Source organism: Miniopterus natalensis, chromosome 20, assembly GCF_054644295.1.
Source record: "Miniopterus natalensis isolate mMinNat1 chromosome 20, mMinNat1.hap1, whole genome shotgun sequence".
Lineage (NCBI taxonomy): Eukaryota > Metazoa > Chordata > Mammalia > Chiroptera > Miniopteridae > Miniopterus > Miniopterus natalensis.
In genome coordinates, this window is record NC_142100.1 from 22227206 (window position 1) to 22252472 (window position 25267).

The 25267-nt window shown below is 55.2% G+C and overlaps 1 long non-coding RNA gene across 1 annotated transcript in view; it reads left to right on the forward strand.

Annotated features, from left to right (window-relative positions):
- Window positions 1–1516: 1516 nt before the first annotated feature.
- The window catches only part of LOC148090815 (uncharacterized), a 98143-nt gene continuing 74392 nt past the window's right edge, over window positions 1517–25267 (forward strand). Inside the window, exon 1 of the long non-coding RNA XR_015716221.1 lies at window positions 1517–1655. This is a non-coding gene — a long non-coding RNA (uncharacterized LOC148090815). The remainder of the gene's footprint in view (window positions 1656–25267) is intronic.

A 25267-nucleotide genomic window follows, 5' to 3' on the forward strand; every position in this document is an offset into this window, starting at 1 on the left:
ACGACCTGGGTCCGTGCCCTGACCGGGAGTCGAACCCCCCACCTTTTGGTGTCTCCCACCAACGGAGCCACACACGGGCAGGGCTTCTTTGTTTATTTTTAAAATCCAGCCCAGTGTTACGTGAATGCTCGCAAACTATTCAAAAAGAGGCGGAGTGGGAAAGAGAAAGTGCCCTTCTCCCTCCTCTCCAACCCCTCCCCAGAGGTTAACCCCTGTGATCTGTTCAGCGTGAACTCGTCCGGCATCTGCCCAGCCTTTGCAGTGTGTGTATAGAGAGATCTATGTGTAGTATTTTGGGGGGAAAAAACATGGATAGGATCATGCAATGTGTATGTTTCTTTGATTTGCCTCCCCCCCCCCCCCCGACAGTAGGCCTTGGAGAGCTTTCGGTACCAAAGCTAACGTCCCATGACATCAACAAGACTGCACTCCTTGGGCCACCCCCCACTCACGGGCACTTAGGTTCCCTCCACTTATCGCGACTACAAAGTGGACATCCGGGTCCACATGTGCGAGTATTTTTGTGGGAAAGAGTCACAGAAGTGGAATCGCACGGTTACGTGATTCAGAGTCTGGTAGAGATGGTCAAATTCCTCTCCAAAAAAGGGCTGCAACGAATTATACTTCTCTTTACAGTGCGTGAGAAAACTCTGATCCCCGACCCTTGCCAACACTGGAAATGATCAATCTTTAATATTTGCGGGGGCGGGGGGAGTCGATTTCACGGGTAAGCCTGATAGGTCATCTCCACCTGCATTTCCCGGGGACGTGGAGCTCGGCAGCCTGCCCCGTGGTGCTGGCCCCCAGCCCCCCCCCCCACGTGCGCACACAGACGTGTTGAAGATGCGGCGCCACGTCGGGTGACCCGCCTCTCTTCTCCGCAGTACATCAGGAACGTCTCTGTGTCGGCGACACGTCCGCGGCCTTCTCAGCGTCTCTCTCCCGTGTCCGTGTCACCCTCGTCAATCGGCCCCTTATTGTTGGGCTCTCGAGTTGTCCCCATCCTTGGCTGTCTTTGCCGAAACCGCGGTGCATGTCGTTAGAGCTAAGGGGCGCGTGGACCCCTTTCTCGTTTCCTTGGGGCGAGCTCCGGGGAGTGGGCCGGCTGGTCAAGGGACACACCTATTTTAGGGCCTCTGCTACTTTTGCCAAAGTGCTCTCTGGAACGGCTGGCCCGCAGGTCTGCCTTCCCGCCCGCAGCTCACGAGAGTCCCTAACCAGGCGTGGCCAGATGTCCCCTGGGAGGGCGAAATCACCCCAGTCGAGACCCTCTTTCTTAGAGATGGGGTGGCTCCAATGCCCAGGCGGCCGCAGATAAACCTTCCTTTGGTTCCCTCCTCTGGTCTGACTCAGTGGTGCTCAGACCTGACTCGTCTACACAATACCTTATATTCTCCCCTTGGCGGCAGGGAATTTTCAAGGGGATTTGACTCAACCCCTTTCTGCCTTAGGTACTGACTTGAGAACCTAACCCCGCCCTTAAATTGAACTCCACAGGTGCCCTGGAGAGCCCCGCCCTGGTCACAGAGGTCTTTCCAGCACCGAATCTCTGTCGCCCAGACTTCTTCTGTGACGTCGATGATGCTGATGGCCAGTCCTGAACGCTTCCCACAGCGTCGGGCCGCCTCACTGTATCGTCACGGCGACCCTGGGAGGTAGGTGCCATTCCCGCCCCATTTCACAGGGGAAACACCGAGGCTCACACAGGTGAAATAACGTGTCCCGTGCAACATGCCTAGCAAGTGGGGGAACCCATTTGACCCCGAGTGGTCCTGCTTTCCAGCAGGAAGTGTGCCCCAGCCCTGGCCGGTGCGGCTCAGTCGGTTGGGCGTTGTCTTGTGCACCGAAAGGTTGCCGGTTCAGTTCCTGGTCGGGGCACAAGCCCGGGTTGTGGGTTCGATCTTCGGTAGGGCCTGCGCAGGAGGCAGCCAATTGATGATTGGTCTCACGTCGATGTTTCCCTCTCTCTCCCCCTCCCTTTCCCTTTCTCTCTCTAAAAATCAATAAAAAGAAAGAAAAAGTGCACCCCAGCAGAGAAAGGAAACGTCTGTAATCAGCCCGTGCGTACTGGTGGACATTTCTGCCTCCCTGATTCCAAATCGAGAGGGTGGCAAGTGAAAGGCGCAGCCTCGCGGCTCCTTGCTCCGGGCACCTGCAAGGGGCAGAGGTGGGCGCGGCAAGGGCTCTGGGCGGCGGGAAGGCAGCGGTCTTCGCGGGCGTGGAAGTGCCCGGCCTTGAGACAGGACACTGAGCCCGAGAGCTCTACGAGTGCCATCCAAGCCCAAGAGGCCGCGCATTGTTGGAGCAATTGCCACCGTAGGGTCTTGTTAACTGTTGACGCCAGTAGGGTTGCCACTTGGTGTCGGGGAATGATGTTTCTCTTGTAACTTGAAAGAATGAATTATTTTTTGCTGTTGAGGGAACCCCCCCTTGCCCTCCTCCCTCACCCCCAGGAAGACTCTTGACCCTAATAAGTGAGGGTGAGGCCCTCTGAACTTCTTGCAGGAAGTTGTGCCCACAAAGCCAAGGGTGTGATCAGATTCGCCAGGACTTTCTTGTTCCGACCAAAGGAACCAATTAGGTGACCTAATGAGAACCTTTTTTTGTCCTCTGGAAATGATAGGATGTTGCGAAGATGCCCACTATTATGTCCCTTGATGATGATCGTGTCTCCGTCCAAGGTCACATAACAAAGTACAAGACATTCCCTTGACAGCCTAGGTGTTCGTGGCCCTGTGCCCATCTCGCTTCTGGGTGGAGTAAGGCAAAGCACGACCAGGGGCCTGGCCCTCCTTCCCTCGGCAGGGAGACCTGTCCGGTGGGCCCGTGGGAAGCAGGGATCTTGTTTCCCGTGCCCTCAGCCTGAAGTTCCAGCTACAGCAGAATTCCCCCAAAGTGTGTTTCGGGGAACACTTGTCTCACAAGGGACCCTGCGGTCCATTTAGAAAAATGCTTCATTTGTAGTTTTCCATTGGCTTTTTCCAAGGACATTAGCATATCAAAGCCTCTGAGAAGTCCTGCAGTGGAGGCATCTCTTTCACTGTGATTAACCAGGTATTTCCAAAACTTACTGGACCACGGAATCCCCCTTTCATGTAAGAGTCCTTCAGCTTCCCGGGATGCCCTTCTGAAAAGTCTGCGTCTGCAGTATTTAAGTGACCTCTGCCTTTTCAGACACTTTGCTGAAAGGCCCTTTAATCAGGTCGAAGGAAGCCGAGACCATCGCAGGAGAATGGGCTTGGTGGACAGGATAGCGGGACAGCTTCTGGGGAATCTTTTCCCCCTTTAACTAACGCCCTATGTCTGTGAATTTGAAGGCCCCCAGACCTCAAGGATGCCCTGGCCCGTGTCAGGTCAGACACAGTCGCAGCGTTGGTACATGCTAGTATTTTCCAGATGGCACAGAATCGTTGCCTGACCCTGAGTCTGATGGGCACGTGGCCTTGGGGACGGTGTTGGGTTGAACTGAGAAGGGCCCTGAGGAGGAAGGAAGTTGGAGCTGGGAAAACAAGGGGTGATGCTGTCCCCAGGAGTGGCAGGCAGAATAGGACTAAGGTCGTGAGGAGTCCAAGACACACCTTGAGATCACGCCAGACTGGTGTTGCTGGTGCGAAAGGAGCCAGGCGTCACCTACATCGAGGCAATGTGGCAGCATGGATGCCTGTGTGTCCGTGTGTCCACACGCCTCCTTCCACAACCGTCTAAGGGAGCTCACTGGGCTCTGAAAAATGCAGCCAAGTGATCTTAACTGGAAGGAAGCGAGTGGGGGGAGGTGGGACAAACAGAGATAGAGACAGAAAATGGAGGCAGAACAAGGCTGGTACAAGGACGATGAGCATCGTGCCCTTGACATTTGCTGTCTTGGATCCAGCCCCCTGCTGGCTCTCACATATTAGGCTTTTGTTTGCCTATGGCTGGATATAATTTATTGAGCACCTACTATGTGTTGGTTCCGGTGCTAAACACATCTTATATTTTGTCCAAGAAGGTGACTTGGCCCACTGTATATTTTCTCCTACAAGGAAGGCTTTTCATTTTCAATATAGAGTTGAGGAAACCAAGAGGCCCAGAGACTCAGCAAGTGGTCCAAGCTTGCACAGCAAGTAGGGGCAGAGCTGGGGTTTGAGCTGGAGACCTCGTGATGCTGAAGGCTGCTTTCTTCATCCTGTGCTGTCTTACCTGAGCCCCGCACGGACCGATGACCCCATCCCTCCTTCTGTACTATTTAATTGAGACGGACGACCTTCCCCTAGAAAAGGGCATGAAACATATATGTCAATATTGAAATACTTATAAACTGAACGCTCACGCGTCCGCCACCGAGGCAAAGACATAGGACACAGCGAGCACCTCAGGGCCCCCTTGTGCGTGCCTCTCGGAAGTCCCCACCATCCTGATTCTTTAGATAATTTATTTCCATTGTTTTGCCACATATATTTACATTCCTAAACGGTTTTGTTTTGTCTAGCCTGACTTGGAACCTGATATAAATAGACTCATGCTCATAAATTATCACGCCCTCTCCCCCTTGCTCCTCTGTGCTCAACCGAATGCTGGGGCGATTCGGGCGCGCCCCTGTCGGTGGCGGGGGTGCACTGGTGGTCACTGCTGTGTCGCAGTCCGTCCCGCGAAGGGGCAGCAGCCAGTCCTTCCTCCCGCTGGTGGGCACTGAGGCCACTTCCAGACGTGGGCCGTGGGAGCGGTGACGCACTGCGAGGCGTCCGTGAGTCGTGGGTAAGGGATTCTCTCGAACACGGAGTGGAACTGCCCGATCACAGGCTGTGCTAAGTGGCCGCACGGGGGCTCCTGTGCCCCCACATCCTCACCAGCGTGTTCTGCTGTCCCCTGTCTTTGACTCACTGCGGTCACCTGCCATCTCCATCTTTCACCCATCTGTTCCTACATTCGCCAAGGCAAATGGAAAAGGCTCAGCGTGGACAACGGCTGTGCATAGGGTGGCCCCAGTGTCCCCTGGTTCAGAATCACCAAGGCAGCTGGGCTTTTCACAGCCCCCCTAGTCTCTGAGGACCACTGACTGAGAGCCTTGACACAGTTCTTTAAGTCCTGGGGTTCTTCTTTCAAACTAAATCTTATGCGACAGGCAATATAGAAAATCGATAATGATAAGGGTCTCCCAAAATAGGCTGGCTCGCCACCAGGCCCATTCTTCCGCCACTGAGCCAGACTACGTTTCCCAGCCTCCTTTGCAAGCAGGCATAGCCATGTGACCGAGCTCTAGCCAATGCCCGCAGGGGGGGCATTTCCAGGCCTGGCCCCTAGAACGCTGCCCCGTCTGCAGGCTCAATGCAGAGGATGCCGAGGCCGAGCGGGGAGCCCAGTCAAAAGCTGGGAGAGACTGGCATTTCCAGGGCATCGCGCGGAAGGCTGCCTGCCCACCAGCAGCGCCCATTCGGGATTTCACATAGTGAGCCGCAAATGTCTGTTAGGTCAGATATACCTGGGGGTCCTTTTGTTATAGCAGCTGCCATCGCCTTAGCCCGTCCCTGCTGATTGCCCCCAGGGCACCTCTGCGGAATCTCCGCCCCCGGGAAGCCCACAGGCGCAGATAAAAGGGCGCTCGCCACGTGCAGCCACAAGGCCTGGACTTCGGCTCTCTGTTCCCCCAGGAGAGGAGGGAGCGAGGACCCTACCTTCCTCGGCTTTTGTATGGATTTAATGAGATAATATATTTGGAAAGCACTCCGGGTGCAGTGGAAGGCGCCTCAGATGTGAGTTATATTTAGTTATTGATACTGCGTTTCTGCGCGTGTTACTCTCACTACATCTGCAGCCAAGCTTCTCTCCAGTGGCTCTTCCGCCGCAACTGGAGGAGCATTAACGCAGTAAATCTCAGCCCTCAGCCCCTCGCTCCCGTCTCCAGGCAGGGCTGGGCGGCCGTCCCCAGAGCAGCTGACCCCGAGCATAATGCAAATACTGCGTTCTGCTCCGGAGGCTATTTTAAGACAGGCAAGGAACAGGGCTCCCGCTCTCCCCATAAGAAATGTACATCATTCCCTGTTCTTTAATTTCCTTTTGATTAAAAAAAAAATCAGCCTATCTGAAAAATATCAGCTATCTCTCCTCTATGCTGAGAGAGATGAGAAAGGGAAAAAAAAAAAAAAGACAAATACGCTTTCTGGCCCTTGAGAGTCACAGGGACCAGTTAGGACTTTTTGCTGTGAGAGTTGTGTGGATTTTTTGGTGAGTGATGAGGGTCTGGGGATCTGATTTTAACGGACTGGCACTTGGAATTACTTGATTCTCTGGGCCGGAGAAAGATGCAGGTTTACGTTTTTCTGAGATGTGTGATGGAGGCAACAGCCTTCAAATGAACCCATCTCTGTCTGATGCCTGAAGGAGAGAAAAGAGGGGTCAGCCTCTGCTTTTCTCCTGGCCCCCAAATCTCGACCCGGACCCCTTTACCTTCTCCCAAGACCCTCCTTTCCCTCAGTCTACCTCCGAGCTATTTACATGCCCATTCATAGATCTGCACCTAGTAGGGCAGACAGTTCCCCTTCCTGCAGGCACACCCAGAGCTCCTACTGTGTGCTGGGCCTTCCTACTGTGTGCTGGCGCCCTGAGCAGACATTGCTGTGCCTGAAGCCCTGTTTTCAGCTCTGAGCCACAGCAGACTTTCTAACTGGGACTCGGTCCACTGTTCCCTATTTCCCTCTCTCAGACCAACACAGAGAAAGACTGGGCCCTGGAGTCGGAATCCCAATTCTGCAACTTCTCTCAGTGTCCAAAAGACATATTACTTTCCTAGGGATACCATGACAAATTGCCACAAATCGGGTGGCTTAAGACGACAGAAATGTATGCTCTCATAGTTCTGGAGACCCGACATCTGACATCAAGGGGTCAGTAGGTAGGTTCCTTCGCGGGGCCAGGAGGGAGACTGCGCCCTGCCTCTCCCCTAGCGTCAGGTGGCTCCCAGCGACCGTTGGCCTTCCCTGGCCTGTAATCACATCTTCAGTCTCTGCCTCCACAGTCACATAGCCTCCCTCTCTTTTGTCTCTGTGCCTTCCCCTTTCTTATAAGAACACCAGTCATTGGATTTGGGGTCCACCCTAAACTCAGGACGATTCCAGCTTGAGATTCTTAACTAATCACACCTGCAAACACAGAGAAAGACGAGGCCCTGGACTCTGACTCAGGGCCCAGCCTTCCTTTGCAGATCCCATTTCCAAATAAGGCCACATTCTGAGGTTCCCAGTGGTCATGAATTTTGGGGGTACACCACTAAACCCACTACAGTCCACTCTCTGGTTCCCCCAATTCACCTCCATCCCACATGCAATATACATTCACCCCGTCCCAACATGTGGAAATGGAGGGCTGGACAGCAGAAAACAGGGGTGATCATAAAACCTCCCGCAAAACCTCCCTCTTATGCCTGCACACAACAAGAGGAGGCGCCAACGGGCTCAGCACAGCGCCAGGCTGGAAAAGAAAGGACAGAGTACACGAGGGTCGTAGTGGCTTTTATAATTATGAAGATGACGTCCAACTGGACGGGTTTCCCAGACACCGCCCTCTTATCACTCTCTCCCTTAGGAACCAACAGGGGTTCCCATTGCCGGCTGAACAAAGCCTGAACTTGTTCTGTTCTTTCATGAGGGCTTTGCCATCAGTCCTGCACCCAAATCTCCCCTTTCTCTCTCACTCCTGGCCCCGGAGCCCAACTGGCACCTGAACTCTCCCCGCTCTTCCTTTAGGTGTCCTGTCTCCCACCAGTGTCCCCCCGTGTCTGCCTAGCGGTGCCTCCTGGAAGCCTCCCCATAGTGAAGCCGGCCTCCGGTGGGCTCACCTCACCCGCACCGGTGCTCCCCGGGGCTGCGGACTCCCACTCGCGGTTCCTTTCTCCCACGTGGCTATTTAGCTGCTCTGCCTTAGACCGTAGCTTCCTGCAGGCGGGACTGTGTTTCTGCACAAGGGCCCTAGCGCCCCAGAGCTGAGCCCATGGGCCCTGGTCTCACAGCTCTGCCCCTTTGGCAAGAAACATCACGTCTCTGCACCTCAGTCTCAGAATCTAGAAAGTAAGGGTCACTCTGTCTCCCTGTTAGGGTTCTTGGGGGTTAAGCAAAGCCACACAGCTGAAGTAGCTGGTATACCAGGGAGGCAGACGGTAAGTTCCCTTCCACAGCTGGGTGTCCCCCACTGCGTCTGGTACCTAATGGGGGGGAGGGTGTAAATGTGGATGATGGTGAGCTCTGGGGGGGGGCGCATTCTGGGGTAAATGAAGGCATAAGTGATTAGCCTAAAAACAGCAGCAATGGGTTACTATGGATCAGGTAGGGCGCTCACGCTTTCCTGGCATTATTATTTAATCCTGTTTGTATGTCACGTCACACCCAGTGGAGGTCCTGCCTTGTTACCGTGGTCAACTGAGGCAGCCCTGGGAAAAACCGTCCTGGTCAGGGTTGGACGGGGGTCTCCGCCGTCCCATGCCCCCTTCCATCCGGCACAGTAATCTGGCTGCCCACCAAAGATCCTTCCCTGCCCCCACCCCAGTGCACCTGGGGAAGTGGCCTTGGACCTGTCCCCCAGGTCCCCCAGGTGCCAAAGATCTGGCCCAGGGCAGTGGGTGGAACAGAGGGGGAAAGGGAAATGCAGGAAGATCCCCCAGAAAATGGACGGGCACTGTCCCCTCGTTGACTTGAACGTTTCTGGAGCAACCTCTCTGTGTAAGGACCTCCCCAACCTTACGGGTAGGTAGTCTGGGGAGCAGGCGGGGAAGTGGAGACACGTGATCTAGGATCAAAGGATGCGGCGCCAAGGAGCACGAAGGGAGCCTCCACCCCTCCCGCCCCCCTGGGCTCCGTAATTGCACAAAGTGCTTTCCGGTGGGGGGCAAGGGCAGCCTGCCTCTTGCTCTGGCTACGCGGGGCCTGCCAGCCCCTGGGTTCCGAATTTGGAATGCGGGCGGGCCTGCTTAAAGCAATCCCGGCTGCCTGCCGGGTGGTGCCAGAGCCCTTCCCGGACAGTCCTTTTCACATCAGCCTGCAGGAGACAGCCACACGCTGCCTTGGGCCTGCTAAGGTCAGATGCGGGAAGCCCAGGCCACCTAGGCCAGCGGGAGGGATGGGGGGGTCAGGTGGCACCTGTGAGTTCAGCCGGAGCCCCGGCCTGCTGATAACCAGCCCAGCTACAATTCTCAATGTTAATATTTACGGTTGGCGGTGTTTGCACACTTTGCACAAAACACCCCCAACAGCAGACCTTTTATAGTGTGTGCAAAGGAAAATTATCACCTTTGATTTTAATAGCTCCCCTTTCCCAGGCAGCTCCAAGGATCTGACTTAGTAAATGTTTAACCCACGGCTCCAAGAATATAGGAAATGCCGAAGGTAGGGTTGCTCCCTTATTGCAGAATAATCCACTTAGGGGGTTGTGGGGAAACGTTCAGTTACTGGAGCAGCGCAAACCTGAGTTTGAAACCCCTCCCCGCTCGCAGAGCTGCCGCGAGCCCGTGCAACGCCACTGTGGGAATCGGGGAAGGGTGCCGTTGCTTTAGATGGCCTCGCTAATTCCGAGGGGTCCTGTTCACGTATTTTGTAGGATACCCCTCTATTGGGATCTGTCTGATGGTTTTCTCATGATTAACCTGGGGTCACAGGTTTTGGGAAGGAAGACCATGAAGGTCAAGTGCATTCTTTTTTTTTTTTAAATCCTTACTCGAGGATATTTTTCCCATCGATTTTTAGAGAGAGTGGGAGGGAGGGGGGAGAGAGAGGGAGAGAGAAACATCTATGTGAGGGAGACACATCGATTGGTTGCCTTCCCCACACACCCCAACCTAAAATTTGCTGACAGCTGTGGACTGATGGAGACAACCCAGAGTGGCTGACACAAGTCCCAGCTCGGCCACCTCAGGCGGGTGCTCTTTCCCCTCTGAGCCTCCACGTGCTCATCTATCGAATGGGAGCAAAAACCCGAGGTACCTGGGACTGAGCTCCATGGGGATCGTGCCCGTGGGACGCCTGTGTGCCGGCCGGCACGCCCAGCCTAGACACGAGCTGTCACCATGCGCAGCCCACCGACTGCAAGGGTCCGCTTCATCGATTTGCCCGTCCCGGCTCCCCGCTTGGCTATGTTTCGATGTGTCCACGCGGCCTGTGACCGGCTGTGAGCGCCCGGGGGGCCAAACGCACGTCTGTTTCGGCCCCTCTGGGTCCCTGGGGAGTAGCCCGTGAGCCTTAGGAGAACCTCGACCGGGAGGGAGGCGCGGGGCTCCTGCCTCACCTGGAGCAGGCTCCTCCGCTTCAACTCCATAAACTGTGAAGGCGACAAAGCCCTTTCTGTGTTTTGTGAGAGATACAGTTTGCAAATGATCTCATTACCCCCGCGGCCATGAGCAGAGTTATGTCGGGCCTTTCTAACAAGTGGCCGTAAAACATTTTATAGGCCCCTCCGCCCCCCCCGCCCCCGCCTCTCCCCGCGCCGGGTAATATGCTCTGTTTGGGGCCGGACCCCGCGTTTCCCTCTTTCCCTTAGCTTTCTCCTTGCACTTTCTCTCATGTTAATTATATTAGTTGCCATGGAAACAGTGATGTCATTGGCACGGGAGCGCTCAATGACATCCAAAAGCACAGTTTATAGCACGGCTTGAAATTTATTCCATGGCGCGAAGCCTTGAGGGTGGTGATACGGCGAGTATATCACGGGCACCATCTGGGCGCGAGGGTGGGAAGCGGTGGGAAAGCAGCTGAGTGGCGGGGTGCTCCCCAGAACCCCAGATACTGGGGGGCTGTTATACTTGGACACCGCGGAGGACACCTTGGGTACCGAGAAGACCTATCTCTTGGCCTTGACCAACACTCACTGCCTAAGAGCGCCATGCCCCGCGTTTGTCCCCAATTTAGGATTTCAGGATCCTGCGTAGAGTGGCGCTTACAAGTGCTTACCGCAAGGTGTGTGTGTGTGTGTGTGTGTGCGTGCACGTGAGCATGTGCTAAAAGCACCTAGGCCGTGCTGTTAGCATGCAAATGTGACCAGCACATGCAGCACATGCTGGTTCGCACACAGGCCCCGCACACACGTGCCCATCTGTCCTTCATCCTGGAGGGTGTTGCATCTCCCTTAGTGATCTGTGTGCCTTGGCCCCATTCTCCAGGGCTCACTCTTCAGTGAGGTGTCTTTGACCCAGCTCCAGGGGCGGTGGGGGCAGGGCTGTGCACAGAGACAGTGGGGTTGTGGTGGAAACTGGACACCTCCACCCCCCGCACATCCTGGCCGGGGGATGTGCAGGTGTGGCCCCTGAGCTCAGCCCCCACTGGGGCCTTCCGTTGTTCGGTGGGAGGCCCACGTGTCTCTATCTGACACCAAGCAGACAGGCCTCAAGGTGAGAGCCAGTCAGCAGCCCCTTTTCCTCCCAGGGGACCCGTGGATGCGTTCTCGGTTCCTTCTCTAAGTATCGCCTTGAGTTTGCTGAGGGACCCCAGCAAACAGCCCACGGGGCTGAGGACCCCCGGTGTTCCTCGTCAGCTCTGGAGCTCTTGTGTCTGAGATCAGAAGGAAGAAGAGCCCTCAGCAAGGCTGCTTGGAAGAGCAGGGCAGGAGGGCACTGGTTTGGGAGTCAGGGGAGGGACAAACTGGACAGAAACTCCCTCTCAACAGCTTCAGTGAAGTAGGCAAATCATTGGCCCCAGAGCCCACTTCTGGGGGTTCAAGGTGGAAACTTCCCACACCACCTGCCCTAGAGCCTCAAATGGTGACACCTGATCTCTTGCTCTCTCTCGGTCTCTCCTCTCTCATCTTGGATTCAGTCTCCTGGTGTCAACAAGGCTGCTGGGAGCCACAAAATGACTTTTAAGTTCATTTTGTTCCCAAAAATGACATTGGACCAAGTTGAGTCGGGTGCCCATCCATGAGCCAATGACTATAGTGGGGCCATGGCTTCCCCTGATTGGCTAGGCCTGGGTCATGTGGCCACCTGGAGCCCCCTTAGGAGAGGATGGCTGGACCATTTGGACCAAGATGGGGTTAGGGGAATTGGGGTTCGGTAGGCAGAACCCAGAACTGTCCCCATATTGTGTTCTGTATGAGCCCCCGCTTTTAATCTAAACCCGGCTTTCCCACCTCAGACATACTGACATTGGGTTGGGTAAATCTTTGTGGTGGGAGCTGTCCTGTGCACAGTAGGATGTTTAAGAGCATCCCTGGCCCCTACCCACTCGATGCCAGTAGCATCCCTCTCCCCAAAAATATCTCCAGACATGGCCAAAGTCCCCTGGGCTCTGGGGTAGCCAAAGACTGAAAGAGTCTCCCTCCCCTGCTCCACTCCCTGCAGATGCCGGGCCACAGTGACCTGCCCTCCCGCTGTGTGTACAGCTCCCGAATCATAGCCCCAACACGTAGCTCCAGTGGGTGCAGATGTCCTGCATCGGGGGGCCACTTGTCACTTGGAGCCCCCGGCCTGGAAACGTGGGCCCCTTGCCACTCGGCTTACAGATCACAGAGCCCGGGCAGCGGGCCTTCCCTTCAGTCCTTCGAGTCAGAAATGTTGATTTGTTTCAGTAACATGAGCACAGGGGAGAGAAGAGAGGAAAGTGAGAGAGAGAGAGAGAGTCAAAAACAGTGAAGCTGAACGAGACAGAGACTGGGAGAGACAGAGACTCAGCAGGAGAAAGAACCACTGAGAAAGAAAAACAGAGACCGAGACTGAGAAAGAGAGATGGAGACGGAGATGGAAGGAGACAAGAGCGAGAGTCCTGGAGACACAGAGAGAAATCAGACTAAGGGAGAGCCAGACAGATTGAGATGAATGGAAAGAAAAACAGATCGGGAAAGAGCACAAAGAAGGATTGAGGACAGGGGAAGACGGAGGGTGCGAGCCAGAGAAAGATTTCCTTGCACGCCCCGCGCTCGGTAGCTCTCCAAGGCTTTGCCATATTTTAGCCTCGAGCCCCGGGGACCGGGGAAGTTTTCTCGTTGCAGGCCCGGGACGAGCAAGCATTGTTCCGATTACTGCTGGCATTCCCTGCTAACTGGACATTAGCCAACAGGAAATTCCTGGGACAAATCTTTCCACTCAGAGTCTTTTAAAACTTTTATTTATTTATTTTAATTTTCCTCTTTTCAGGGACCAAAAAAGAGAGAGCCGGAGAAAGGAAAAAAGGCGGGGGGCAGGGGGAGATAAAGGAATGAACCACCTGGTATAAGAAAAAACATATCTAGCAACAGCCCCAGCCAGGCCGGGGGAGGCTCAGCGGCCATTGTGCCCACCCGTCCCATTCTTCCTCTGGAAGGATTTATGACCTCACACTCCCATGACATCACAATGTGTTGCCATGGCCCCCGCTTTATTGTCATAAACAAAAGGCTGTTCCTTGGGACATTGGCTGTCTGAGCAGGAGGGGGAGAGGGCTCTGTGTAATGTGTTTTCTTGGGAAGGCAGCTTGTTTGGAAGTCTGAAAAGCTGTGAAAATAGTTGTACACTCAGTTCCCTCTGCATAGCCCCGTAGCGTCTGGACAAGGCTGGGGACAGGAACAAGAGGGCTGAAGTCGGCTCCCTGCAGGAGGAGCCTCTGGCTCGGAGTGTTCTCACTGCCAAAGAACAGCTTCCCTGGGCTTCCGTCGATGCTCCAGACAAAGTTTTCATTCATTTAGCAAGAATGCATTGAGCGCCTACTATGTGCTAGGCACTGGCAGAGCCGTGCTATGGATGGATGAAACACACAGATGCAGGCCTTGCCCCCCCCCCCCCCCCCCCCAGAACCTGCCATACTCAGCAAGTACTCACATAAATCAGCAGGAACATGCCAAATTATAGTTCGGGTTAAGTGTGCTCAAGGAAGCAAACCGGAAACGGAGGGCAGATGAGCAATCTGGGAGGGCCTCTCTGAGGAGGTGATGCTTTAGACGAGACCTGAAGGAAGAGGAGGAGTCGGCTGTGAAGAGTGGGAGCGGGTGGCAGGAACTGAGTAGGGGCGCCGGGCCAGGCAGAGTGGCCGTGGAAGAGTTAAGTTCCCACCAGGGGTCTCTTCCCACATGTTTGCAGTATTACCGTGTAGCTGACTTAAATGACAGGGCTCGTAAAGGGGAGTCGTTGCCATGAGTCTCAGCTGAGCAAAGCCTGTGGGCTCTGTTGCAGCGCCAGCACCTCCCATCTCCAGCTCGCAGGGAGCCCCGCAGACCTGCGGATCGGCCTGGGTGACAACAAATTAGCCAGGAGCAGAAACACCTGTGGGATCCCAAGTTGGTTGTGCAGGATGGAGGTGATGCTTTTAGGCTGAAGAAAGGAGGGAAAGGCTGAGAGGGAGGCGGGAGGGAGGAGAGCCTCTGGGACAGTTGTGGACACTGCCAGCCATTCAGGAGGCCGGTCAAGAGATGGACCTCCCAAGGGAGCTGAAACCCTGGGTATAGCACAGTCCAAAGATGGGGACAGGTGGTGACACAAAGGCCTGGAGAGGGCAAAGGCCTGGTGTGAGGTGGCACAGGAAGTTAAATGCAGAGCTCTGTCCCTTACCTGCTGTGTGACCTTGGGTAGCTCACTTCACATCTCTGAGCTCCCATTCCCATTGTCAAATGGGAAGGATGCACATAAGGCACGTGGCGCAGCTGCAACATAGAGGGTCGCTCTTTTCCGCATCTACTTTTCCAAGAACACAGTTATTAAATCCTGCCAGGCACAGTGCTCGGGACTTCTCCTACATTTAGCTCATTTAATGCTCATGGAAGCCCTGAGACACTGTGTCTGCTTTGTAGATAAAAAAAAGTAAGGCCAAGAGAGGCTGAGTAAGGAGCCTGAGGGCCTGGGGGCCAGAACCCTGACCTGACCTGTGGATAGAAGCGATCCAAACATTGATTTCGGTGCCGGTTGCATGACCATATATATTTACAAAAACAGATTATAGACTTAAGACGAGTGAATTAATTTATATAAATTATATCTCAATAAAGTTCTTTAAGGAGGGGGAAAGCAGGCAGCAGGTTGGGTTTGGCCCACAACCCGTGGTCTGCTGATCCCTCGTCTGAATGAGAGCATATCAGGACTCTGGATTCCCAATAGGCAAGCAGCAAGAGTGAAGTTGGTTTGGACACAATGAGGCGTTTGTTGATGCCCACACCTGAGAAGTCTAGAGAAAAGGTGGGCTTCAGGCACTGTTGGATCTAGGGGTGTAAACATCACCAGAACTCTACATTGCTCCCATTCTCAGTCTCCAGGAAAAGGCTGCCAGCAGCTCCTGTCATATTTTCCCAGGTTCAAGTCCAGAAGAAAAGAGAGTAACCTTTTTTTAAAGGCTACAGCAAAAAAAGGCACTGAGTCCCATTGGTTCTGAATGGACCGTTGGCCGTCTCTGATCCAGTCCGTGTGGCCAGGACAATGCAGTTCTGGTTGGCCACTCCTGAGTCACACGGCGCCTGGAGCTGAAGGATGCGTTTAGTGTTACCCGAAGCTCAAGGGCTGTGCATGGGGATGGTGGGGGAGCGTTAGCTCCCTAGAGGAAATTGGGGTGCTAGGCCACGGGGACCCAACAACAGAGTTCAGGAAGCATTTCCTAGGCCAATATTTTTGCTTAAGCAGTTCCAAACACCAAAGGAGTTAAATAAACATTGTTAGTCATGTTCTGTCAATGACAAATTGGAGCCCCCAAGAGTGAAGAAAAGCCCGCAGGTCACTGGCAAAGCAAACCCCGCCCCCCCCCAGCCCCCGACTATTTCACCTTTGCTCTCAGCATGAGGTTTAACTACCTGCAAGTCAAGACAGAAGGGGTCATTTATTCAACAGACGGTTGTTACAGCCAGCCATGCACACCACGTCTGTAAAATTCTCTTAGATCAGGAAATTGAAGGGCCTGGAAATTAAGGGGCAGACGTGAAGACTGTAGCAGAGCCCAGGCTGGCCCTGAGCTCTGGGGGCAGCGCCCCGCTGCCGAGACGTCCCCAGCCTTTTCCAGGGTAGCCGCAGAGCCTTGAAAAGTCTCCCCCGACGCCTGCAGAGTGGCTGTCTTCGCCTCCCCAGAAGGGGAAGCAGGGTCAGATCAAGAGGAAATCGGCAAGTCAGGGTCCTGGGTCCTCGCCTCAGCTCTGACGCTAACAAGCTGTGTCACTATGAGCAGCTGGTTTCTCTGGGCCTCTGTGTCAAGTGAGAATGAGACTGTTTTTGTCCACCTTTCACCTCTGGCAGGCTGGCTCTGACCCTGGCCCCTTTCTGTACCTGCATCGCCTCCCACGTGCCCCGATCTCCCACCCCATCCTACCTGGCTTTTCTGTTCTCACCTCTGGGCACTTGCACGTGCTGTTCCCTCTGCCTTGAACACTCTTCCTCTCCCTGCATCTTCCCAAGACTAGCACTTCTGCATCGCTGGGGGTCAGCTCAGGAAGACCTTCCCTGACCACCCCTGCCCCCTTGCTCCCCCAGGTCTCTCTTCCTCCCAGTATCTGGCTTTGCTTTCTCAGCAGAGGAGCCCAGCTCCAAGATGCTCAAATAAGTATTTATTCATTGGATGGAAACAGTTTTAGGATAAGTACGGCCACTGTCCATCTTTGACGCTCCCTCCTCACTAGATTTGAGCATCTCGAGGGCAGAAATGATGTCATTTTGTCTTTGCCTCCACTACACCTAAGGGTGCCTGGCACACAGTAGGTGCTCAATAGATGCTTTCTAGAGAGAGTAGGTAAATGTGTGCAAGTATGCATGTGAGTGCTATGGGGGCCGGGGCTGTGGCCGGGGTCACCAGGGCCTAAAAGAGTCTGACCTACGGTGAGCTCTCAGTAAATGTTTAGGGGATGGATGGATGAATGGATGAATGGATAGATGGAAGGATGGAAGGATGGAAGGATGGATGGGTGGGTGGATGGATGGATGGATGGATGGATGGGTGGGTGGATGGGTGGATGGATGGGTGGATGGGTGGATGGATGGATGGATGGATGGATGGGTGGATGGGTGGATGGATGGATGGATGGATGGATGGATGGATGGATGGATGGATGGATGGATGAATGGATAGATGGAAGGATGGAAGGATGGAAGGATGGATGGGTGGGTGGATGGATGGATGGATGGATGGATGGATGGATGGATGGATGGGTGGATGGGTGGGTGGATGGGTGGATGGGTGGATGGATGGATGGATGGATGGGTGGATGGGTGGATGGATGGATGGATGGATGGATGGATGGATGGATGGATGGATGGATGGATGGATGATTTCTAGAAGTTGCCTCCTCCACATAGGATGACCCACTGGCCCAGTTTGCCCGGGATGTAGGACTTCCAGTGTTTAACCTGGGCGCGTCCAGGATGAGTTGGTCACTGTAGTCATGATACCTGTAGGACCTGATCCTTGTAGGGCTGCACTGGTCCTACTTACTTGCTCTTATCATGTATTTTATGGCTTCCTAATAGTTTCATTCACTTGTGTCCAGTCTTCCAATGTTGCCAGAGGACAGCCCAGGTCCTGTGGGGCCTGGAGGTTTCCTGAGCCCCCCACTTTAGCCCCTGAATGCATGGCTGGTTGAAAGCCCCCCCTAGAGCCCTCTCCTCCCCCTGCCTGTCCTAGGACCTGAGTTCCGGAGAGAATAGAAAAAACATGGCTCTCAAGTGGAGAAAAAACAAGCCCCTCTCGGGCTCTGGAGATTCGACAGGACCAGGTTTGAGGGCCCGGAACCCTTCCTGGGTTCTCACGTTCCTGGCATCATCATGTCAGACCCAAGAGCAGGCAACGTGGATCCCCAAGGCCAAGAGGTTGTAGTAGTGTCTTGGGACCCCCGTAACAAATGACCACAAACTGGGTGATTTAAAACAGCTGAAATTCTCCTGTCCCAGTTCTGGAGGCCGGAAGTCCAAGTCGGCAAGGCTGGTTCCTTCTGGAGGCTGTAGGGAAAGTCCGTCCCATGCCTCTTCCCGAGCTCCTGGTGGCCGAGGCAGTCCTCGGTGTCCGTTGCTCTGCAGCCCATCACCCTGACCTCTCCTCTGCAGTCACATGGCCTTTCTCTCCATCACCTGTGTCCTTTCCTCTTCTTATAAGACACCAGTCATTAGGTTTAGCACCCACCCTAAATCCAGGATGGTCTCACCTTGAGATCCATAACGATTTACATCTGCCAAGACCTACTTCCAAATAAGGTCACAGCCTGAGGTTCCGGGTGGACATGAATTTGGAAGGACACTTCAGCTCCATACAGAGGTCCCTGCCTTGGGTCTCCCCTGCGTCTGCTGAGCACCCCCCCCCCCCGGCTTTCTCTTGCCCTTCCTCCGCAGGGCAGCCCCGCAGCCCCACGCCTCCTCCCGCCAGCCCCACGGACCCTCCCAGGCCCCTGGGAAGCCTGCGGGCTGCGTGACACCCCCGCGTGCTCGCCGGAGCCCTGCGGTGGGGGGTGGGGGTGGGAGCCACACTTGCAGAATCCCAGCGTGAGAAACAGGAGGAAAGTGCTGACTTAAAAATTGAAACCCTGACAGATGTAGCACTTTTTAGCTCTGCGATGGGCCTGTTGGCACTTGTCAGATCCCAGCACGTTTGTTAATGTGCATTTTCATCAAAGCGAGAGTCCGCTCCAGCCCAGCGCCCGCCTCACCTTGCCGCTTCTGCTGCCTTCGCTTGCTTGGGCCCGCCTGCTCGCCCCATGCCGCGGAGCCCCCCTTTCTTTATCCGACTCTCCTCGCTCCCCCCCGCCCTCCCCTGCCCCCTTCCTCTCTCTCTGTCTCTTCACATCACCCCGGCCTCCCCCCCAGCCCCCCACCGCGGCCTCTCTCCTCCTGCCTTCTTTCCTCCCCGGCTGCCCCCTCTCTGCTTCCTTAGTGCAGCGCAACAAGCGTCCGTGGAGCCACACGGGGCACCAGGGGCTGTGCCAGCGGAGAGATGTAAAGAGCAACAGGAGGGAGCTGGCACCCCCTTCCTGCCCCACCTCTGTACTCTGTTCCCCGTATCTCTCCTCTTCTGCCCCCCTCCCTTCACCTTCCTCCTGCCTCTCGGCACCTTCTCTCCCCCCATTTTTCAGGCCAGTCCACCCCGCCCCGCCCTGCTCTAGGTGCCGGGATCCGCCAGTGTCCTGTGCGCTCTGCCCCTCTCCTCCTCTCCCTGTCACCCCCCCCCCTCCGGGACCCTCCTCCCCCCGCCCATCCTCAGGCTGCAGCCTCCTGAACAGGCCGGCAGCCCCCTCCGCGTCCCCCGCTGCCCACTGCCCGCTGCCCGCTGCCCGGGCCAAGCCTGGCCCTGCTGCCGGGCGCTGCTGGAGCCACGGGCCGGAGCAGCTGATGCGTGTGGACAGACCGAGGACCCGAAAGGCCCTCGCCCGGGCGCCCCCGGCCCAGAACTGCTGATCAGCGGTTACGTCTGACCGAGCAGGAGCCGTTCTGAGAGGCTCGGCCCTGGGGGGGGGGCCAGGAAGGGCTGATGCGGTGGACGCATGATCGGGAGCAGGAGGAGGACTTCTCGGGCCTGGCCCCGAGCCCGGCCGGCTGATCGGGACGGACCTGCAGGGTCACTGGTTAGCCGGACGCGGGGTGGGGTGGGGTGGGGGGACAAGAGCACATAGAAGGCAGGGGACGCCCAGGCGCTGAAGGAAGTAGGGCGCAGGGGGCCTGGGCTAGAGGTGCGCAGGACAAGCCTTGCCAGGGCTGCTTTCCGGACTCTCCGGGGGTAACCGGGAAAGCAGCTCTGGGCTCTGGGTTCAAACCCCGGCCTGTTCATTGTGGTTGCCCCCCCATGGCCCAGTATCTATTCTATGCAAATGATGACAGGGTCACTGGTGGTCACATGGCCCGGTGCCTGCCAAGGAGACTCCTCGGAAAGTCTGTTGGGGCTTCTGGGGAAATGCCTCCTCGCTCCTAAGAAGGAGATGCTGGCCGGTCTTGCTCTGTGTCGATGTGACACGGGGACCAAGGACGTCAGGTCCCGGGGGGGGGGGGAGAACTCTCGAGGCTGATGATGCCCTGAAGCCGTAGGTAGCACACCTAGAGTGCGTGCCCTTCCTCAGATTTCTTATCATGTGACATAATGACTCTTGTCATTGTCTAGGGCCACTGGAGCCCGTCTAGGCCCTGTTGTCTGTAACTAACCCTAAGTAACAGGCCAGCATAGAACTCAACATCTCGGAGCGTCCTTGGAGACCATCAGGCCTGTGCCCCAGGGCTGCCGTGAGAATCCGTCACCCACGGCATTGAGCACGGTGCCTGGCACACAGGAAGCGCTCGACCCACCTTCTCGTAGTTAAGTTTTACGTATCGATAGGTTGTGTCGATACCTTCTCCACAGTCAGCCATCTGTGGAAGTCATCAGCGCTGTTGGACAAATATTTCTGCGTCTCTCCTCTTCTGAGCACAATACGATTGTGCTTCTCGGTCCCTTCGTGGGTGGGAGACGCCACGTGACTATTCGCAAGGCTGCTCCCACCTCCTCCTAGGACCCGAGTGCCCTCTCACTGTGTTGGCCTTGCCCGCTGCCAGCTCACCCAGGCCAGCAGTGCTCTGGCCGAGTGGCCCAGCGCTGCCTCCCGCCTCGACACTCAGAGGTGCCTAGGGCAAAGCTGCCCGGGCTCCAAAGGACCAGGTTCTCTCTCAACTCGCACACGGCTATGTCACCCCAAGGCACCCACGTGCCACCCAGGGGCAGCTGCCGATGCCGGAATCATCACCAGGCCCTCCAGGATGGTGCAGCCTGGAGCTGCTCTTTCTACGCAGCTCTTCCGACGCCATGAGTTCTTTCTGGATGATCCCTAATGACCCCTCCAGCAGCCTGGCTTTCCTAGGTCTCCCTGTACACATGGGAGGCCTGGCTGGTTCTGGTTTGAGCCCCAGCGGCAGGTGGGGCTTGCCTCGGCCCCCATGAAAAATCAGTGATTACTTAAAAAAAAAAATCAGTGTTGGCAAGGATATAGAGGAATCGGAACCCCTGTGCATTGTAAAATGGTGCATACAGCTACTGTAGAAGACAGAAAAATTCAGTCTAGCTTTCCATGACGCCCAGCAATCCCACTCCTAGGTATATATGCAAGAGAACTGAAAACATGTATGTTGAATTTGTGTACATGAAAATGTGTACACAAATGTTTATAACGTATTCATAAAAGCCAAAAAGCGGGAACAACCCAGTGCCCGACAGTGGCTGAATGGATAAGCAAAACGGGGAACATCCAGGCCATGGAATATTATTTGGCGATGAAAAGTAATGAGGCATCAATACATGCTACCAGGTGGATGCACCTCAAAGACGTGAGGCCCAGGGGAAGCAGCCAGGCCCAAAAGGTCACACAGGGTATGATTCCATTTACAGGAAATGTCCGGAATAAGAGAATCTATACGGACAGGAAGCAGATTAATGGTTTGGGGGGGGGGGTGGGGGGGGTGAGGCCCCATGAATAGCAGGTACATGGTGTCCTTTTCGGCTGATGAATATTTCAGAACTTGATGTAGGTGGTGGTTGCACAAGACTGTGAATGTGCTAAACGCCATTGAACTGTACACTTTAACCTGGTTAGTTTTATGTTACGTGAAGTTCACCTAAATTTTTCAAATATCATCATTAGAAATGTGTGTGGAGCAGGAGAGGAGGGAAGGGCAGGCAGGCAGGGGAGAGGAACTGCGTCCCCAGAAATGCCCACCTCCTGCCTGGCCCCAAAGCCCTTTCTCCTAATATCAGTCAAACACAGACTCTGACGCATAGTAGGTGCTGAACACCCATAGTAGGTGTTAAACAAATGTTTGTGCCCCCCCCCCCCGGGGAAATTCTTTTAACCATCGTAACCGCCGCACCTGACCCTTCGGACCGAAGCCTGTCTGCGCTCGGGCAGGGTGGTGTTTACCTCTGGGCCGTGGCCACAGCCTGCACTTTGGGATCTGCGCTACCAACCCTGCCCAGCTCCAGTTCCAAGCGGCGTAATTACACGTTAGGCCGCCACTATTTACAGAGCCAGCAGCCTAATTAGCTGTTTATTAGGGTCTTTCGGGCCTGCCTGGGATTTCCCCGGGTTGCAGAAGCTACGAGGTCTCCCGGCTGCACCCCCCTCTCCCTGCCATTCTGGAAAGACCTGGTTTTGGTGACCGCGGGCCAGAGTCCCCGCGCACGTCGGGAGAGCTCCCGTCTCCGAGCTCCCTAGGTTCCTGGGGCTGAAAGCTCCTCTCCAGGTGTGAGGGGAGGTGGGGCGGGGACAACAGCCGTCCCTCCTGGCCACCGATGCCCCTCCCGGCCCAAATGCGCACAGCTGCTCCCTGCCGGGCGTGGGCCGGGTGGGTGGAGAGATAAGGGAGCCGTATCCTAGATCTTAAGCTCACAGGCTAGGGCGGGCGGGGGGGAAGGCAGGGAAGTAGGTTCTGTAAGATTCTCAGCAAGACCAGCTGCGTCATTTTCTGGGCCCAGTGCAAAATGAACAGGCAGGGCCCTTGTTAAAATAGAAAAAAATCCCAAGACAATAGCAGGAGAGCATGAACGTGCGTCATGCGTCTGAGCGGCAGGCCCCGTGTGAGTGCAGGTCGGACACCCGTGACATGGCCCTGGCCGGGAGCCCTGCTAAGAGCCGACGTGAACCGAGCACCTGCTGTATGCCCGTGGCATAGAGCTCCGGGGTTAGGAACGCAGGCTCCTGGGGCACACTCCAGCTCGGGCCCTTCCTCGCTCTGTGGTCTTGGGCAAATTATGCAGCCCATGCCTCAGCTTTCTCACCTTTAAAAATACATCCTGCAAACACGGATACAGCATTGTTATCTAATCAACAGACTTCATCTGTCTCTGCAGTGTCCTTTATGACAAAAGGCAATTCTAGGTCACACGCATTCCATTGTCGTATCTCTGCGGCCTCCTTTATTCTACAAGAATTCCTCCCTTTGTCTTTCATGACACTGACTTTTTTTTTTTTTTTTTTAAGAGAACATGTTAGTTATTGTATGAAATGTCCTGCCGTTGGGATTTGTCTGATGATCTTCCCGTGAGCACATATAGGTGATACACTTGGCACATGCCGCCTGGCTGGATCGCATCGTATCGGAAAGGCACTGTGTTCTTCTCGACGCATCCTCGCACGTGGCGTGTGCCATCAATCTGCCCCTTTCTGATGATGCTGATTTACTACCTCAAAGCTAAAAGCAAGCAAACAAACACACAAAATCAGAAAAGCTTGAATTATAGTAATAGCCTCTCTAACTCCCAGCCTCAGAAGCCACTCCCCTCCAGCCATTTTTTTGCTCATACAGAAAAAAAGTCAACGGATCAGCTAGCTGGTGCTGCGTAACAAAACACAGTGGCTTCAAGTGACAGCCGTTTTATTGCTTGTGGATCAGGAACTCAGGTGGGGCCCCGCTGGGGAGTTCAGCCTGACGCGATGTCAGTTGGATTCCGGGATGTTGGCTGCGCTCTGAGGCTGGAAGACCCGAGGTGCCCTCGCTCACGTGTCCGGGTGCCAGTGTTGGCTGTCAGCTGAGGTAGTTGCTTTTCCTCCGTGTGGGATAGCTTGGGCTTCTTTACGTGGTAGCTGGGTTTTAAGAAAGTGAAAACAGAATCTCTTAGGTCTGAGGCCTCCCTTGTGCTGCATTCTAGTGTTCAAAGCAAGGCACAGGGCCAGCCCAGGAGGGGAGAAGTGGCAACGTCCATTGCAAAAGAGCATGTGAGGTGGGAGTGATTTTCTCAGCCCGCTTCGGAAGCCATCTGCCCCAGTTCCTGGAGAGAGAGCGCACCAAGGGTGCCTACTAAAGACAAGGGGCTGGGTAACTGGCCTGAGCCAGGCCTTCCCTGCAGGACTATCGGTCCACGTGCTCAGAATGTTTCATTACCGCTCTTCCATTCTGTGCACTTCCAAATGCCTTCCTTAGGTAGTTCTTGAGCACCTACTGTCAAGGCAGGGCCGACACTGCCCTCGGGGAGTTCACAGCCTAGAGGTAGGACTGACTTATAAACAGGCCATTGGAGATGTGTCAGGAACTTAGGTATGCAGAGGGTGGAACCAGAGGGAGGCATGGCTAAGTGTGCCTGGGGGCGCTGGGGATGGGAAACAGAAGGGAAATGCGGGAGCTGACTCCCAGGAAGGCGTGAAGGGGCCACAGGCCAGGCTGCTGTGTTGGGTGGGGAACCACCCCACCTGAGAATGGCTCTCAGCGAGGGAGGGAGGGTGGGACCCGGGAGAGGTCAGGGGGTAATCATGGGCTGGTACTCTAATGGTGCAATGCTGGTGCTTCTAACCGCCTCCCCTCTCTCCCCCAGGAGGCAGCCCAGGTCTCAATCCTTAGCATTGTCATCTCCAGGTAACCCCCATACAATACAGGCTAGTGAGGAGCCCGGTGAGAAAAGCGGGGAGGACCCTGTAGAGAAACTTCAGCTGGGCTAAAGAGAGGGGACGTGTTGCGTGGGAGTTTGGGGGGGTTGGAAAGGGGGAAAGAGAGAACAGGGAACCGGAGGCCAGGCTCCCATTTAGGATGCTGCCGGGTCTGGACGATAGTCCTGTGTCACAGCAGTGTTTCTGTCAATGACCGACCAGTAGAGCGGAGCTGGAAAATTCCTGCCGCCTGCTGACGTCACAGCCACCCTCAAGTCACAGAGCAAAACATTCCTCACGGGCCCGCGGCAAGGCCGGCGTAAACGAACCCGCCGCGATGCATCCTCGGCACTGTCTGCTGCTGATAAGAAATGACCGTGCCACTGGCTCACGTTTCCCACACGACGCTCTTTATCACTAGCGTAGTGCACTCTGCTTACGGGGCAACTTTGCTGGAACACGGAGGGCCTTGCCGTGCCTTAGACGGCTCGTGTCTGCCGTGTCTCTCGGTTGCATGTCGCTCTCTCGTGTCTGATTTAATCTCATGTTTTTTATACGGTAACATGCTGTGCAGATCTGGAGCCCAAGAGCAATGGGCGGCACCCTGTGCCACCTCGGCGGGTAGCGGGCCAGGCCGTCGAGGTTTGCGTGAGCGCTCCCTGTGATGTTTGCACGAAACCGTCCAGCGATGCATTTCTCGGGACACATCCAGCATGACGTGGCCCCGACGGTACAGACGGCGAGCGTGGAATTACCACTGGACGGCAAGCCCGCTGTTGTTTGCGTGCAGCTCAGCCCATAGAAGGAACCACATGGGGAACCCATCATTTATATGGCCTACATATTTTTTATACACATGCGCAAGCAATCACAAGGGAGGGCACAGTTTCAAAAGGAATGTATTCTGGGAGATCTTTACATAATTAAACCCTCAAATAATCTCAGCACACCCCGAAAGGAGTGGCGAGCGTGTCTCTCTCTCCATTAACATATTGCGAACACATGGCGGCAACGCACCGCTGTTTAAATGTCACTCGGGCCTCTCGGTTTCTAAACGATGCAATTACCGACGTCTCCT